Source organism: Miscanthus floridulus, chromosome 3 (assembly GCF_019320115.1).
Source record: "Miscanthus floridulus cultivar M001 chromosome 3, ASM1932011v1, whole genome shotgun sequence".
NCBI lineage: Eukaryota > Viridiplantae > Streptophyta > Magnoliopsida > Poales > Poaceae > Miscanthus > Miscanthus floridulus.
This window is the reverse complement of record NC_089582.1, coordinates 18,678,346-18,693,758: the sequence shown is the minus strand read 5'-3', so window position 1 is coordinate 18,693,758 and position 15,413 is coordinate 18,678,346.

Sequence of the window (15,413 nt, the reverse complement as noted above, 5' to 3'; positions counted from 1 at the left end):
ACCTCATGCGCACCTCGAGGGGGGAAACAAAAACTAGCTTGACCCTAGCGTCCTTCTTCATCTGTGATCCATCGAAGTACATCGTCCAACACTCCTGATCGACGGCCGCCGGCGGCATCTGGATCTCGGTCCATTCGGCCATAAAGTCAGCCAGTACTTGAGACTTGATGGTCGTTCATGGGGCGTACGTGACGCCCTGATCCATTAGCTCGAGCGCCCATTTCGCGATTCTCCCCATGGCCTCTTGGCTCTGGATAACCTTGCTGAGGGGGAAAGATGACACGACAGTCACCTGGTGTGAGTCAAAGTAGTGGCGTAGCTTCCTCTTGGTGATCAGGATGGCATATAGGAGCTTCTGGATCTAGGAGTTGCATGTCTTGGAGTCGGACAAGACTTCGCTAGTGAGGTACATGGGGCGCTGTACCTTGATGGCATGTCCCTCTTCTCCCTGTTCTACAACCAAGGCGGCGCTGACCACCTAAGTCATAGCTGCAACATAGAGTAGGAGTGGCTCTCCCTCAGCCGATGGGACTAGAATCGGGGGCCTTCATCAGGAGTACTTTGAGCTTGTCAAGCGCCTCCTAAGCCTCAGGCGTCCACACGAATTAGTTGGTTTTCTTTAGGAGCTAGTAAAGTGGGAGCCCTCGCTCGCCGAGGTATGAAATGAAGTGACTAAGCGCTATGAGGAACCTGGTAACCTTCTAAACTCCCTTCAGGTTTAGAATTGGGATCAAGCCCATCTTCATGATGGCTGAGATTTTTACCAAGTTGGCTTCGATGCCACGCTCGGAGATAATGAATCCGAGCAGCATGCCCCTTGGGACCCCAAAGATGCATTTCTCGGGGTTGAGCTTGATGCCATTCTCCTAGAGCTTCCTAAAGGTCTGCTCTAGGTCGGCCACGAGCTGATTAGTCTGCTTGGACTTGACTATGATGTCCTCCACGTAATCCTCAATGGTCCATCCGATGAGGTCCCCAAAGCATTTGGTCATGCAATGCTGGTATGTAGCCCCAGCGTTCTTGAGTTCGAACGACATCGTAACATAGTAGAACAATCCAAACAGGGTGATGAAAGAGGTCACGAGCTGGTCGGATTCTTTCATCGTGATCTGATGGTACCCGGAGTATGCATCAAGGAAGCATAGGGTTTCGCACCCCGAGGTCGAGTCAACTACCTGATCTATGCATGATAAAGGAAATGAATCCTTTGGGCACACCTTATTGAGGCTGGTGCTGTCAACACACATTCTCCATTTACCACTTTTCTTTTTTACGAGAATAGGATTGGACAACCACTCTGGGTGGTATACTTCCTTGATGAAACCAGCCACCAAGAGCTTAGCGATTTCCTCGCCGATGAGCCTCCGCTTCTCCTCATTGAAGTGGCGCAGGTGTTGTTTAACTGGCCTAGAACCCAGCCTAATTTTCAAGGCATGCTCGGCAACTTCCCTCGAAATTCCAGGCATGTCCGAGGGTTTCCAAGCAAAGATGTCTCGATTGGCGTTGTGGAAGTCGACGAGCGCGCCTTCCTACTTAGGGGAGAGGGCGGTGCCGATGCGCACCATCTTATCGATGGAGTTGTCGGGGTCGACGAGGACCTCCATGATGTTCTCCATAGGCTCAAAGGATCCGGCCGCTCGCTTTGCGTCGGGTGCTCCTTCAGCGATGTCCTTCCCGATGGCAGTGAGCTCCCTAGAAGCATGGGTTGCCGAAGCGAGCTCACAGCTATTGACCTCGCACTCATAGGCCCTCTAGAAAGAAGTGCCGATGGTGATGACCTCATGTAGGCCTAGCATCTTGAGCTTGAGGTAGGTGTAGTTGGGGACGGCCATGAACTTCACGTAACATGGTCGCCCCAAAATGGCATGGTAGGCCGAGGGAACCTGACTACCTCGAAGGTGAGGGTCTCTATCCTATAGTTGGACAGATTCTCGAAGGTGATAGGCAGGTCAATCTACCCAAATCGGTATGGCCTGCTTTCCTAGCATGGTGCCGAGGAAAGGCGCCCTGGTCGGCTGGATGCGCGATCAGTCGACGCCCATGGCATCAAGTGTCTCAGCGTACATGATGTTGAGACCGCTGCCCACATCCATTAGTACCTGAGTGAGCTACTTTATGTCGACGATAGGGTCGACCATGAGCGGGTACATGCCTGGGTGTGTGATGCTATCTGGGTGGTCAGATCGGTCGAAGGTTATAGGAGACCCTGACCATTTAAGGAAAGCGTGCGTGGCGGGCTCGGCTTCGTAGACCTCTCAATGCTTGGAGCCATATGCCTTTGGCCCACCGAAGATCATGGTGATGGAAAACCACCATCCTTCTCTCTGGCGTCGTCGGCTTTTGCCTCAGGCTTCTTCTTCTGCTCCCATTTCTTAGAGCTGCTGGTGAAGAAACACCTCATGAGCGAGCAGTCCTTGTACATGTGTTTGACAGGAAAGGCGTGGTTTGGGCATGGCCCCTCGAGCAGCTTGTCGAAGTGATCGAAGGTGTCCACGGCCGGCACTTGACTCACTTTTTGCTCAGTGGCGGCCATGAGTGAGCCCTCGTGCCCTTTCTGGTTCTTCTTCTTATTTGAATGGTTGGAGGGGCCTTCATCGACGTACTCGTCCTATTTCGCCTTGCCTCTAGAGTGATTGAAAATTGCTCCAACCGCCTCCTCGCCAGAAGCATGGCTAGTCATGATGTCGAGGAGTTCCTTAGTAGTCCGTGGGCCCTTGTGTCCTAACTTATGGACCAGGGACTCACAGGTGGTCCCTAATAGGAAGGCTCTGATGATGTCAGCATTGACGACATTGAGGAGCTCGTTGCACTGCTAGGAGAAGCGTTGGATGTACTTGCGGAGAGTCTCTCTCAACTTCTGTTGGTAGTTCTTCAAGTCCTAGGGGTTCCCAGTGCGTGTGTAAGTGCCCTAGAAGTTCCCTATGAAGATTTGTTTTAGGTCCGCCCAACTCTGAACGCAGTTGGGCAGAAGATGCTCTAGCCATGTTCGTGCTGAGTCGATCAGGAACAGGGGGAGATTGTGGATGATGAAGTCATCATGGACCACATCATCGGCTCGGCAAGCGAGCTAGTAGTCCTTGAGCCACAAGCCAGGGTTTGTTTCCTCGAAGTATTTTGGGACGTTAGTCGGCGTGCGGTATCGGGGTGGGAGCACCGCCTTGAGGATATGCCAACCAAAAGCTTGGGGCCCCATTGGCTTGGGGCTGTGACTCTGGTCCTCCTCATGGTCATAGCGCCCACTGTGGTGAGTGTGGTAGCTGCGGCTGGCCCCCTCCCCCACATCATTGTGGGTACGCTGGTGGGCATCGAGGGAGTCGTGCGTGTCTCGATTGTGGCTGAGATGCTCCTACATCAGAACCGTGGTGCATGGCCTGCTGTCGTGCGGCACTTGGTGGACCAATGCGTGCTTGTTGGGTCGCACTAAGGTCGTGTGCTGGCTAGCATCCAGCTCCTATCGCCGAGAAAGCGAGCTCTTGTCCTGCTACGCAGCAGCACGCTCGAGTAGTGTGGTCATCGTAGGCATCGGAAGCCCCCTAAGCAAGGCTACCACAACAACGATGTTCTAGCTTGCCCGAGCAAAGTACGGGAGCACCTGATCATTCTCAACAATCCTCCGGTTCATGTCATGGGCCATGGCACATGCACGCCCACCGTCTTCATGGTGCTCGATCTCGTGATCAAGCTCTGCACTCCTGCTTGAGCTAGAGTCATGCTTCCTTGAGCTCTTGGTGCCAGGCCTTCAGCTGCTCCACCCGCAGGCAGGGTGGGGCCCTAGCCTCGCCCTCGACCTCATCATTGAGGTCATTCATATTGGAAGCCTCCTCCTCGTGGATGCTTTTGACATGTCCCTCGAGGGTACCTGTCATGATACATTCATGAGAGGGGTGATGGCTCCCCCTACTAGAGTCAGAGCCAGAGGGTGACTCTAGCTCTTCTATGATGAGGTCGTGGAAAGATTCCATGACATGTTCGTTCACCCCCACAAACCTGTCGTTCACAGGGGAGGGAATCATGCGTTGCGCCACAAGGTGGCCAACGGTCTCTACAGCATTGCGAAGATCGAACAGGAGCACTGTCGGGGCGCTCTGGATAAGATATTGCGGGGAGAGCGGCTCTCCCCTAGCAAGCTATGCCATGGCATTAGCGAATGAGAAGGTGAGGTGGCGTAGGCCCTCCTAGGATGGTTGGGGACCTAGGAAGATGTCGAGCTAATGCTCCAACCTCTTGTAGTCAAAGTCGAGAAGCTAGCCGCTCCTAGGGCACGAGCCTTTGGTGCGTGCAGCCCTAGCTCCTCGAGCGCCTCGGTGATCGCATTGAGGCTGGTGAAGTGGAGAGACTGAATGACGACGGGTGCCCATGCTAGCTCTCCCTCCATTGTAATGATGAAGTCGAGGCAGAGTGGAGAGGCTGATGTCATGACTAGCCATCCGAGGCTTGGTGTTGATGTCGAAACACGCAAAAGGCCCCTACCTAGCGTGCCAACTGTCGGTGTTTTAAACAAACACCAACGAGTAACTTTGTATATTACGCGTCTGGCTCGGATAGTGTGCTAAGAAGACATAAGGATTATACTGGTTTGGGTCGAATGTCCCTACGTCTAGTTTTGGGCTGCTCGTGTTACTAGCACTGAGTTTGTAGTAGGGGGTTAAAAATTGGTGAGAGAGGGGTAGATCCCAAGTCTTTGGTGGAAAGAATGAATGGGTCCAAGAGCTTGGTCGCTGCTCAACTATGTGCTTGAGGTTTGATGCTAGTGCTCTTGGTCTAATACAGTGCAGTGAGCCAATTCCCGTTCGATGCCCCTTAGTGGGACGCTCTGTTTTCCCTTTTATAGCCCAAGGGAAAGCAGGGAAAAAGAAAGAGAAAATAAGGATCCTAGAGGTGTGTCGTCCTCCTCTTCGCGTGGGTCCCGCTGACCCTATAGATCATGGTGGCAGCGGTGTCACACTGGGGTCCTGTTGTGCGTCGTTCTTGTCTTCCATCCCATCCAAGTGAATGAAATGGTCAAAGGGTCCCTGACAAAGGCCATATGGGGGGCTGGCGGTACAGTGCTAGTCAACTGACGCTGGTTGACTAACGTTGGACGATGGTTAGGTAGGGAGTTGGCAGCACAGTGCTGGCCTATTGATGCGATGGCTGACGTGAGTGTCTTAGCAAGGCCTAATGCGACCGCCAGTCACATCAGGACACGCCCGAGACATGCTCTCGCTCATGTGCCTCCACGCCGTAGTGGTTAAAGTAGTTCAGGTCCTACCCTAGGGCCACTACTTTTGTCTGGTAGCAAATCTGACACCTAGGGAATGGGCGAGGTGAAAATCTCACCCTAGGGGCCAGGCGAGATGGAATCTGACCCACGGGGTCAGACAAGGCGGAGCCCTTCCCGTGGGACCAGATGAGTTGGAGCCCCTGCCTTGGGGTCGCACGAGGCGAAAACCTTGTCCTTGGAGTTGGAGCCCATGTCTTGGGGTCATACAAGGTGGAAACCTTGTCTTTGGAGTTGAAGCCCATGCCTTGGGGTCAAACGAGGCGGAGACCTCGTCTTTGGAGTTGGACGAGATGTGGCCCGGCCCCTGATGGTTGGATGAGGCGAAAACCTTGTCCTTGGAGTTGGATGAGGCATGGCCCGACCCGTGGGGGTTAGATGAGGTAGAAATCTCATCCTTGGAGTTGGACAAGGCATGGCTGGGCCCCTAGGGGTCGAACAAGGTGGAAATCTTGTCCTTGGAGTTGGATGAGGCATGGCTTGGGCCCTAGGGTTAGATAAGATCGCAGTTGCATCTTTAACCATCGGATGAGGCAACATGACATTCCTTAATCCTTTGGTTCAGTTACCCAGGTATAGGTATTCGACATAGGTGGATGTCGACACGGACAACAGCGAGCTGAGCACATCGACAGCAAGCAACACCATGCTACCACATCTTGAGGCTACCGATGCCGAAAGAGCTCTCAATGAGAATGAGAGAAAAAGAAGGATGGAGACAAGAAAGCTAAAAAGAGAAGCAAGAAAGAAGAAGGAGGAACAACAGTTAGAGGACAAGCAAAGAAAAGAAGAAAGAAGGCTCAAGCAAGAAGCAAGAAGAAAAAGAAGAGAGGCTAGGAAGAAGAAGGAAGAAGAAGAGAAAGCAACAAGTACATCATCAAGCATATCAAGTAGTTCCGAAGATGGAGATGATGATGAGTCATACTAAGTGTCGAAGGTGAACAATAAGGATAAGAAAGGAAAGGGCAAGGCCGACAACAACAAATATGTCGCCGTATTCTTTAACTATTCTTCTATTCCTATGACTAACCATGATCGGAGGTCTTTCATCAATGTGCTCATGGGTAAGTTACATCATTTCATTGGGACTAACTTTGCCAAGTGGAAGCACTTGATGAGAGCCTATCTTATAGGTCTTCACCCCAGCATTTGGAAGATTGTTTGCAATGGATTTGAGCCACCGGTTGATCCCAAGAACCCAACACTAGAAGAGATGAGAATCATTCACCTCAATGGTCAAGCCACAAGTGTGTTGCTTAGTGCCTTGGATGGTGATGAGTACAATAGAGTGATTGGAATTGATGTTGCCAAGCAAATATGAGACACTTTGCACCTAGCACATGAAGGGGTTGACAAAGTGAGAAAAGCAAGAATTGACTTGATGTCAAAGCTCAACCGGTTTGTGATTTTAGATGGAGAGGGGCCACAAGAGGTGTTTGATAGGTCGATGACAATGGTGGACAAGATTAGAGGCTATGGTTGTGATGAGCTAGATGATCACAAAGTTGTCAAGATTATGTTGGAAGCTTATTCACCTAGAAATGAGACCGTAGTCACTCTAATTAGAGACAAGAAGAAGTTTGAGTACTTCACACCAAATGATGTACTTGGGAGGATCTTGACCTTTGACCTACAAAGAGAAGAAGCAAATGAGAGGAAAAACTTAAAGAATTGTAAGCAAAGTTAGAGGGCATCAAGATCAAAGATGTAGCTCTCAAGGCCAACAAATCAAGCAAACAAAGCTCTAGAAGCAAGTCCAAGATCAACCAACAAGCTTCAACTAGCAAGCCCAAAGCAAGTAAGCAAGTTCAAGAAAGAGTAGAGACCACATCATCTTCAAGTGAAAGTGAAAATTATGATGATCAATATGAGAAGATTGATGATGTTGCTCTCTTTATGAGGAGGTTTCACAAGGGTCTAAAGAAGCAAGGCAACAAGGTAGTGAAGAGAAGCTTCCCAAATAAGAAAAAGAGAACATGCTACAGTTGTGGAAGCACCGATCACTTCATTGCCAAGTGTCTATATGAGACCAAGGACAACAAATACAAGAAGGACAAGAAAGAGGACAAGGCCGACCGTAGAAAGAGCAAGAAATACATGGAAGAGGCTCATATTGGGTATGAATGGGACTCAACTAGAGAGAGCACAAGTGAGGAGGATGAGAAGGTTGCAACTATTGCTATTCACAAGTCATCCCCTATACCAAGGCTCTTCAATGACATGTCTGATGATGACTACTACTCCCCTCACATTTGTCTCATGGCAAAGAGTGAGAAGGTAAAATCCAAATCGAAGGCCAAATCTCCTCAACCTTCTAGTGATATCTATAGTTAGTGATATTAGTGATAGCTCTATGATGAATCTAGTGATAAAGAAATAAACATGATAACTAAAAATTTAGATGGAAAGACCAAATTATTCATCACTAAGCTAATGGAGGAAGTATAGAGTGTCCAAGCAGAGCTAGAATCTAGAGAAGAGACTCTTATCCAACAAGAGGATCTCTACATTGCTAGCAAAGAAGCTCTTGCATTAGAGAGAAATGAGGTGGAATCCTTACGCAAGGCCTTGGCCAAAGAGCAAGAGGACCATGCTATTGCAAAAAAGCAAATAAAGCTCACAAGTAAAAGTATTGTGACTTGGATGAAAAGCACAAAGAACTTGAGATGCAATATGCCATTCTTTGGGATAGCAACTCACATCTCCCTAAGGCAAATGAAACCTCTACTCCCTCCACTAGTCAATGTTATGGAAAATGTTTTAATCTTGATTTGAATGCCTATTCCACTAACCTTACAAACATGGAGGCTATGAGAAAGGAGATTGCTAGGCTCAATAAAATCATTGGAAAATGGTGGATGGGTGAGACCCAATCTAATGACAAGAAGAATGATGAGTCAAAAGATCCACAATTCAAGCAAGGAAGGCATTCCTCAATCAAGCATGGGCTTGGACACACAAAAGGAGTCAAGACAAATGGAAGAAGGATAGTGAATGGCTATAAGTGTGTGTAGTTTGAGAGGAAGGAAAAATTGGTATAGATCAGCCTACACAGACCATGGCAGTGCAGCATCCCAGAGCGCAGTGCTGCACAGCGGTAGTGACGCAGTGAAGGGCGGCAGTGCCACACCCTGCAAAAATGAGAAGGCTACCAATTCTGCTCCTGATCAAACTAAGCCCAAGAAGGTGTACCAAGAGAAATAGGTTTTCCAGAAGCCTAAGAAATCAATGTAGGCCACCAAGAATAAATATGCCTATCAACCGAAGACTTATGCACCTCGATAAAGCTTGACATCATGCTTTGTTTTGAGGAACAACGGCAGTGGGAAAGTGGTTGCAAAATATGTTGGAAAGGAAATCAACATATATAGAAATACTTCTCTTTGGGTTTCTAAGATTCTTATGACTAACATGCAAGGCCCCAAGTCAAATTGAGGACCTAAATCTAGCAACTAAACTTGTTTTGTAGGCATACTCCTCCGGTGGATCAAGTTGGGTGCTTGATAGTGGATGTACAAATCATATGACTGGAGAAAGGAGTATGTTCTCATCATAATCACTGATGATGCACTCAAATGAAAATATTGTCTTTGCAGACAATTCAACGGGGGATGTGATTGGTCTCGGTAAAGTTGCTATAACTCTTGAGCATTCAATTACAAATATATTACATGTTGATTCATTAAGTTATAATTTATTATCCGTTTCTCAATTGTGTGAGATGGACCATAATTGTCTCTTTATGGATAAGGGTGTGGAAGTCTTTAGAACGGAGGATTCCTCTATTGTCTTTATAGGTCGATTAAAGAACAAGCTTTACTTAGTTGATTTTAATAAAAGTAAAGCTAAGCTTGAGACTTGTTTAGTGGCAAAATCTAGCAGGGGTTGGCTTTAGCATTGTCGACTAGCCCATGTTGGGATGAGGAACTTGGCCAAACTTATAAAAGATGAACACATCCTTGGACTAACAAATGTTCACTTTGAGAAAGATAGGATTTATAGCGCTTGTCAAGCCAGAAAGCAAGTTGGAGCACCTCACCCACCAAAGAGCATCATGACCACCAAGCAACCATTGGAGCTGACGTACCTAATGCTACACTACAGCAAACACCTGCTGCAACTACTGCACATGGCAGTGCCGCACTTGAGGGCGACAGTGCCGCACGTACACAGTCAGCAGCAGCTGATTTGACTCCAGCTCGTGGACAAAACCTACAACCCATATTTGAGCAAGATGATGATGAAGATCCAGAAGATGAACAAGAGACCATTGCGCATCAAGGCTAAGGCAAACAATACAACATGATCATCTCATTGATAACATCCTTGGGAGTCTTCAAAAGGGGGTAACAACTCGTTCACATTTAGCAAACTTTTGTCAATTTTACTTGTTTGTTTCCTCTTTGGAGCCTCTTAAGGTAGAACAAGCACTTGGAGACCCGGATTAGGTGATGGTCATACAAGAAGAGCTCAATAACTTCAAAAGAAACTAGGTGTGGACTTTGGTGGAACGATCCAATACCAATGTCAATGGCACCAAGTGGGTATTCCGCAACAAGTAAGATAAGAATGGAGTGGTGACAAGGAACAAGGCAAGGTTGGTTGCTCAAGGTTTCACTCAAGTGGAGGGCTTGGACTTTGAAGAAACATATGCACTGGTGGCAAGATTTGAAGCAATTCGAATGCTTCTAGCCTATGCCACTCATCATGACTTCAAGCTATATCAAATGGATGTGAAGAGTGTATTTCTCAACAGCCCTATTCAAGAACTTGTCTATGTTGAGTAACCAACGGGCTTTGAAGACCACAAGTTTCCCAACCATGTCTACAAACTCTAAAAGACGCTCTATGGGCTTAAGCAAACACCAAGAGCATGGTATGAATGCCTTAAGGAATTCTTTCTTAAACAAGGCTTTGAAATAGGCAAAGCCGATCCTATCCTTTTCACTCACAAAGTTGGCAAAGATATATTTGTGTGCCAAATATATGTCGATGACATAATATTTGGTAGTACTAATCATTCCTTTTGTGAGGAATTTAGTAGGATCATGACCAAGAGATTTGAGATGTCTATGATGGGTGAATTGAAGTGCTTACACCAAAATTTAGAAAGAAGAATTATAGGAACTCGAAGCTCCCAAGATCGTGTCATCAAGGAATCGATTGCATAAAGACTATATTAGCTGATTCAAATGTAGCGCTGGAATCAGCACTTTTTAGAAAGCACCAGTAGATAACAACAAAAGCTACGGTTAGCGCCGGAAGAAATATGCCGGACTCTACAAAAAGGAAAAGATTAGGGTCCAAGTTATCTTAAATTAGGAATATTTTATTCTATACTAAAGATTGTAATGAGTCGTACTTAAGTAGGATTCATGTTTAGGCTCCGGGTATAAATATTAGACCCTAGCTATTATAAAGGACATCCAATCAATCAAACACAAGTTATTTACTTTTTTCGGCTTCGGTCAACCCTTAGGAGTAGGAGTAGAGTAGATCTCGGCAAGTTCTTCAGCAAGCAGGGCTGTATCGGTCCGACCGACCTCTGATTTATCTGTAAGTATCGTCATGGTTTATACTTTGGTTTGTATGGCTGCATCGATCCGATCTACCTCTACTATGAACTTTACTATAAGCTAGTTATTAACTCTTGTCTAGTTCAAGTACGGCTGCATCGATCCGGTCGACCTCCACTGCTCGAACTAGATTAAGGTCAAGTTATCAGCTCTATCTAAGGGTGGCGTCCTTTGGGTAGATTCATTAAGTTACCGATCTTGCTGATGTTTTTATTGTTATTAGTTTACAGCAACATCAATCCATCCGGTTAAGATTGAGTTAGATCGGCCTTATATCCTTTTAGTCCATCTTTTGTTTTACTACAACATAATGTTTCCTACTCTGAGCGATGGGTTATGTTCATCGGTCGTTCTATTTCGATCCTGATCGTGCATAGTACGCGGTTAAGGCATGCATTATCTTAAAGATGTTTGCTGGCTAGTTAAATCTAATTTATAGTTCACCATTATGGCTATAACGATCCGGTCGATCCCCATTGATGGCACTGTAGATTAGAGGATGCTAGTTAGTAGATTTGTTCCTGATTAAGTGTGACCTTAGCTGTTTGCTATGCCTGCATCGGCTAAATAGCCGATCGCCTGTGCGTTAACGCCTACAGTGTGCATCCATGACTCTGTTAAGCGTGAATAGATCTGTGAACTTTAAGGGCTTGTTTTGTTGTCTTTATCATGGCTACATTGATCCGGTTGAACCCCCACTATTAGAGATAATAGGTTAAGTCTAAGGAGTCCATAGGTTTGTCCATGTGAAATAGTTGATTATTCACATGCTGTAGTCCTCTTCACCCGAATCGGCTATTTTAGCTGATTCATCCGAGCCTTCACGTATAGCATGTCTTTCGAAAGGCCTATCGAAGTATGGATGTTTTTATGAATTCTTCGATTTTAGTTTGTTACTATCATTATAGCTGCCATTGATCCGATCGAACCTTACTATTGGTGGTAACATATTAGATTCAGAGCATTTGTAGGTCCATTTGTATTAGATAGTCGATTTATTCGTATGCTATATTCTTTCTCATTAGATTCATCGGCTCAATGCTTTATACTGGTAATATCTATCTAGCTGATGATCCCATTTATATCTATGTGTATTGTACTTGTCAACATAAAGTCAAATGCTACCCATGAGCTTTATAGTCCGTAACAGCCAATTTTTGTGCGTATCAGCTATTTAGTCGCTTTTCACGTCTGGCTGCACCCAAAGCTGCACAATTGGAACTATCTGGGCAGAGACTAGCACGTTCCAACTTAAATTACTGATAAATTTTCTCTCCTTATTAATTGTAGGGTCAAATTGACTGGCACGCCTTGGAAGGAATACGTATGATCGGTTATCCCTGCGTTGAAGCCAAGCGGATCTCTAGCTCCATCAAGCAGATCCTTCCGGCTTGCCACGTGTCGATGTATTTTTCACACCGACACAAAGTTCTTCCTTAGATTTCAAATCACGCAAGTGAAGGATGGAACTTTTATTAGCCAAACGAAGTACATCCATGATATGCTCAAGAAGTTTGATATGGTGAATGCCAAGCCTATCAAAAACTCCTATGCCAACCAATAGACATCTAGATCTCAATGGTCAAGGGAAAGCCATTGATACTAAGGTATATCGCTCCATGATCGGCTCTCTACTTTATTTGTGCGCATCTAGGCCCGATATTATGCTTAGTGTGTGCATGTGTACTAGATTTTAAGCTAATCCAAAAGAGTGCCACTTAGTGGCCGTTAAGAGAATCTTGAGATATTTAGTACACACTCCTAACCTTGGCTTGTGGTATCCTAAGGGCTATAGGTTTGATCTACTTCGGTATTCAGATTCTGATTACGCCGGTTGCAAACTAGATCAAAAAAGCACTTCAAGGACATATAAATTCCTTAGACGGTCCCTAGTGTCTTGGAGTTCTAAAAAGTAAAATTGTGTAGCCCTTTCCACCATCGAGGCCGAGTATATTGCAACTGGTGCATGTTGTGCTCAACTACTTTGGATGAGACAAACCCTTCAAGATTTTGGATGTCACTTCACCAAAATCCCACTCTTGTGTGACAACAAAAGTACCATAAAGCTCGCCAACAATCCTGTAAGCCACTCAAGAAATAAACACATTGACATCCAACATCATTTCTTGAGAGACCACGAAGCCAAAGGAGATATCAAAATTCGCCACGTGAGCACCGAAAAGCAACTAGCCAATATCTTCACTAAGCCTCTTGATGAGTTAAGGTTTTGTGCTTTGCGTAGTGAGCTAAATATACTTGATTCTCATAACATGGTTTGAACTATAGCACACCTAAAAGCTCTAGTTTAGTTTTGGTAAATTGATGAAACCCTAAGTGCTAACCTAGTTTATCAAGTGATCATGAGATAGGTAGCACACTCTAAGTGGTGAAGCAAATGAAGATCATAGCATAATGATGATGATGCCATAATAATGATCAAGTGCTTAAACTTGAAAAGAAGAAAGAGAAAAACAAAAAGCTCAAGGTAAAGGTATAAACCATAGGAGCTATTTTGTTTTGGTGATCAAGACACTTAGAGAGTGTGATGACATTTAGGTTTGATAGCTGTACTATTAAGAGGGGTGAAACTCGTATCGAAATATGGTTATCAAAGTGCCACTAGATGCTCTAACTCATTGCATATGCATTTAGGATCTAGTAGAATGCTAACACCCTTGAAATTGTTTGTGAAAATATGCTAACACATGTGCACAAGGTGATACACTTGGTGATTGACACATTTGAGCAAGGGTGAAGAAGTTTGAGGTGAAAAGGAGTTAGTCTCGCTGGTCACAAGGTGACCGGACACTGGTCCCAGTGGAACCAGCGCGTCCGGTCAGTTGTAACAGCGGAGACGCTGGCGTTGGTCAAACAACCGGACGCTGGGTCGTTCAGCGATCGAACGCTGGAGGCAGGGTCTGGTCCTGTTGTCGGGCAGCGCACAGAGGCTAGGGTCTCCTATCGAACGCTAGCAGGGTCCGGTCATGCATGACCGGATGCGTCTGGTGGGCAAAATACGTTTCTGGAACCTTACTAGAAATGATCGAACGCTGGTGGCTCAGCGCCTAGTTAGTTATAGCGCAGCGTCCGGTCAACTCAAGTGATCATTGAGATTGGAACATGTGGCTATCATCGGGCGACCGGACACTGAGGTCCAGCGTCCGGTCAATATGATTGGAGGGTCCAGTCACCTCGTGTTGTGCCCAGTGAAGGGGTACAACGGCTCTATTTTGTGTGGGCTTCTATTTAAGCCACATGGCCGATTGAAGCTCACACTCTTGGCCATTTACATTGACATAGCAACCTTGTGAGCTAAGCCAAAGCCCTTCCACTCATCTCCATCATTGATTCATCATCTTTGTGAGATTGGGAGAGACTCCAAGTGCATTGCTTGAGTGATTGCATCTAGAGGCACTTGGTGTTCATGTTTCGCTGTGGGATTCGCTTGTTACTCTTAGTGGTTGCCGCCACCTAGACGGCTTGAAGCAGCGAGGATCATTGAGCGGAGGGTGGTGATTGTCTCCGGCTCCAACTGTGGTGATTGTGAGGAGTTCTTGGCCTTTCCCCGGTAGAGAGCCAAAAGGTACTCTAGTGGATTGCTTGTGGCTTGTGTGATCCTCATCTTGTGTTGGTTGTGTGGCACCCTATTGAGGGTTTGGCGTGTGAAGCCAATTAGTGCGTGAACCTCCAATTGAGTGAATCATCACAACGAGGACTAGCTTGCCGGCAAGCAAATGAACCTCGGTAAAAAATCATTGTGTTCATCATTGATTCTGAGGTGATTGGTCTTCATTATTATTCATCCTTGTGATTGATTGGTTCCTTCATCTACACGGCAGTATAACCTTCTTGATCTCTCTCTTTACATTACCGCAAACTAGCTATCAAGCTCTTTAGTGTAGCTAATTGTGAGAGCTTGCTTGATTGGTTGGTGTGGCTCTTTAGTTAGCCTTTGAGAGCACACTAACATAGGGTAGTGTCATAGCTATTGTGTGAATAGATACTATCTAAATTAGAATTGTAGTAGGTAGGTGGCTTGCATTTTGAGTAGGCTAGCGTAATACTTGCTTTGCCTCATAATTGTCTAACCATTTTATTAAGTGTTGTTGTAGAAATTTTTATTAGGCTATTCACCCCCTCTAGCCATTAGGACCTTTCAACACCTTAATTGATGAACTAGCACGGATAGGAGAAATGAATTGCAAAAGTTTAAATATTGTATTTAAAAATATTTATCATAAGAAACAAGTGCATTATGATCATTATTTGTATTGATTATTTGTTGCTGATCATAGTGTGCTTGAGATATGTGTCCATATCCTATATATATAGAGGTATTTAGTTAGTAGCTAAATCTTGCTGTTCAGGGGAGTGCGACTGTGTCGCACCTGCCTTGCGACAGTGCCGTGTGTGGATTGCGGTAGTGCCACACTTTGAATTTCAATCAAAATTTAGCCCATGACATCAATTATTGTGGAGGCCCATTTAGTCTTCTTATTTCACCTAGCCCCAGGGTAACTCTCTCCTCATTCTCACCTACAGCCGCCGCCTCTCTCTCTCCTTTCTCTCTCGCGCGC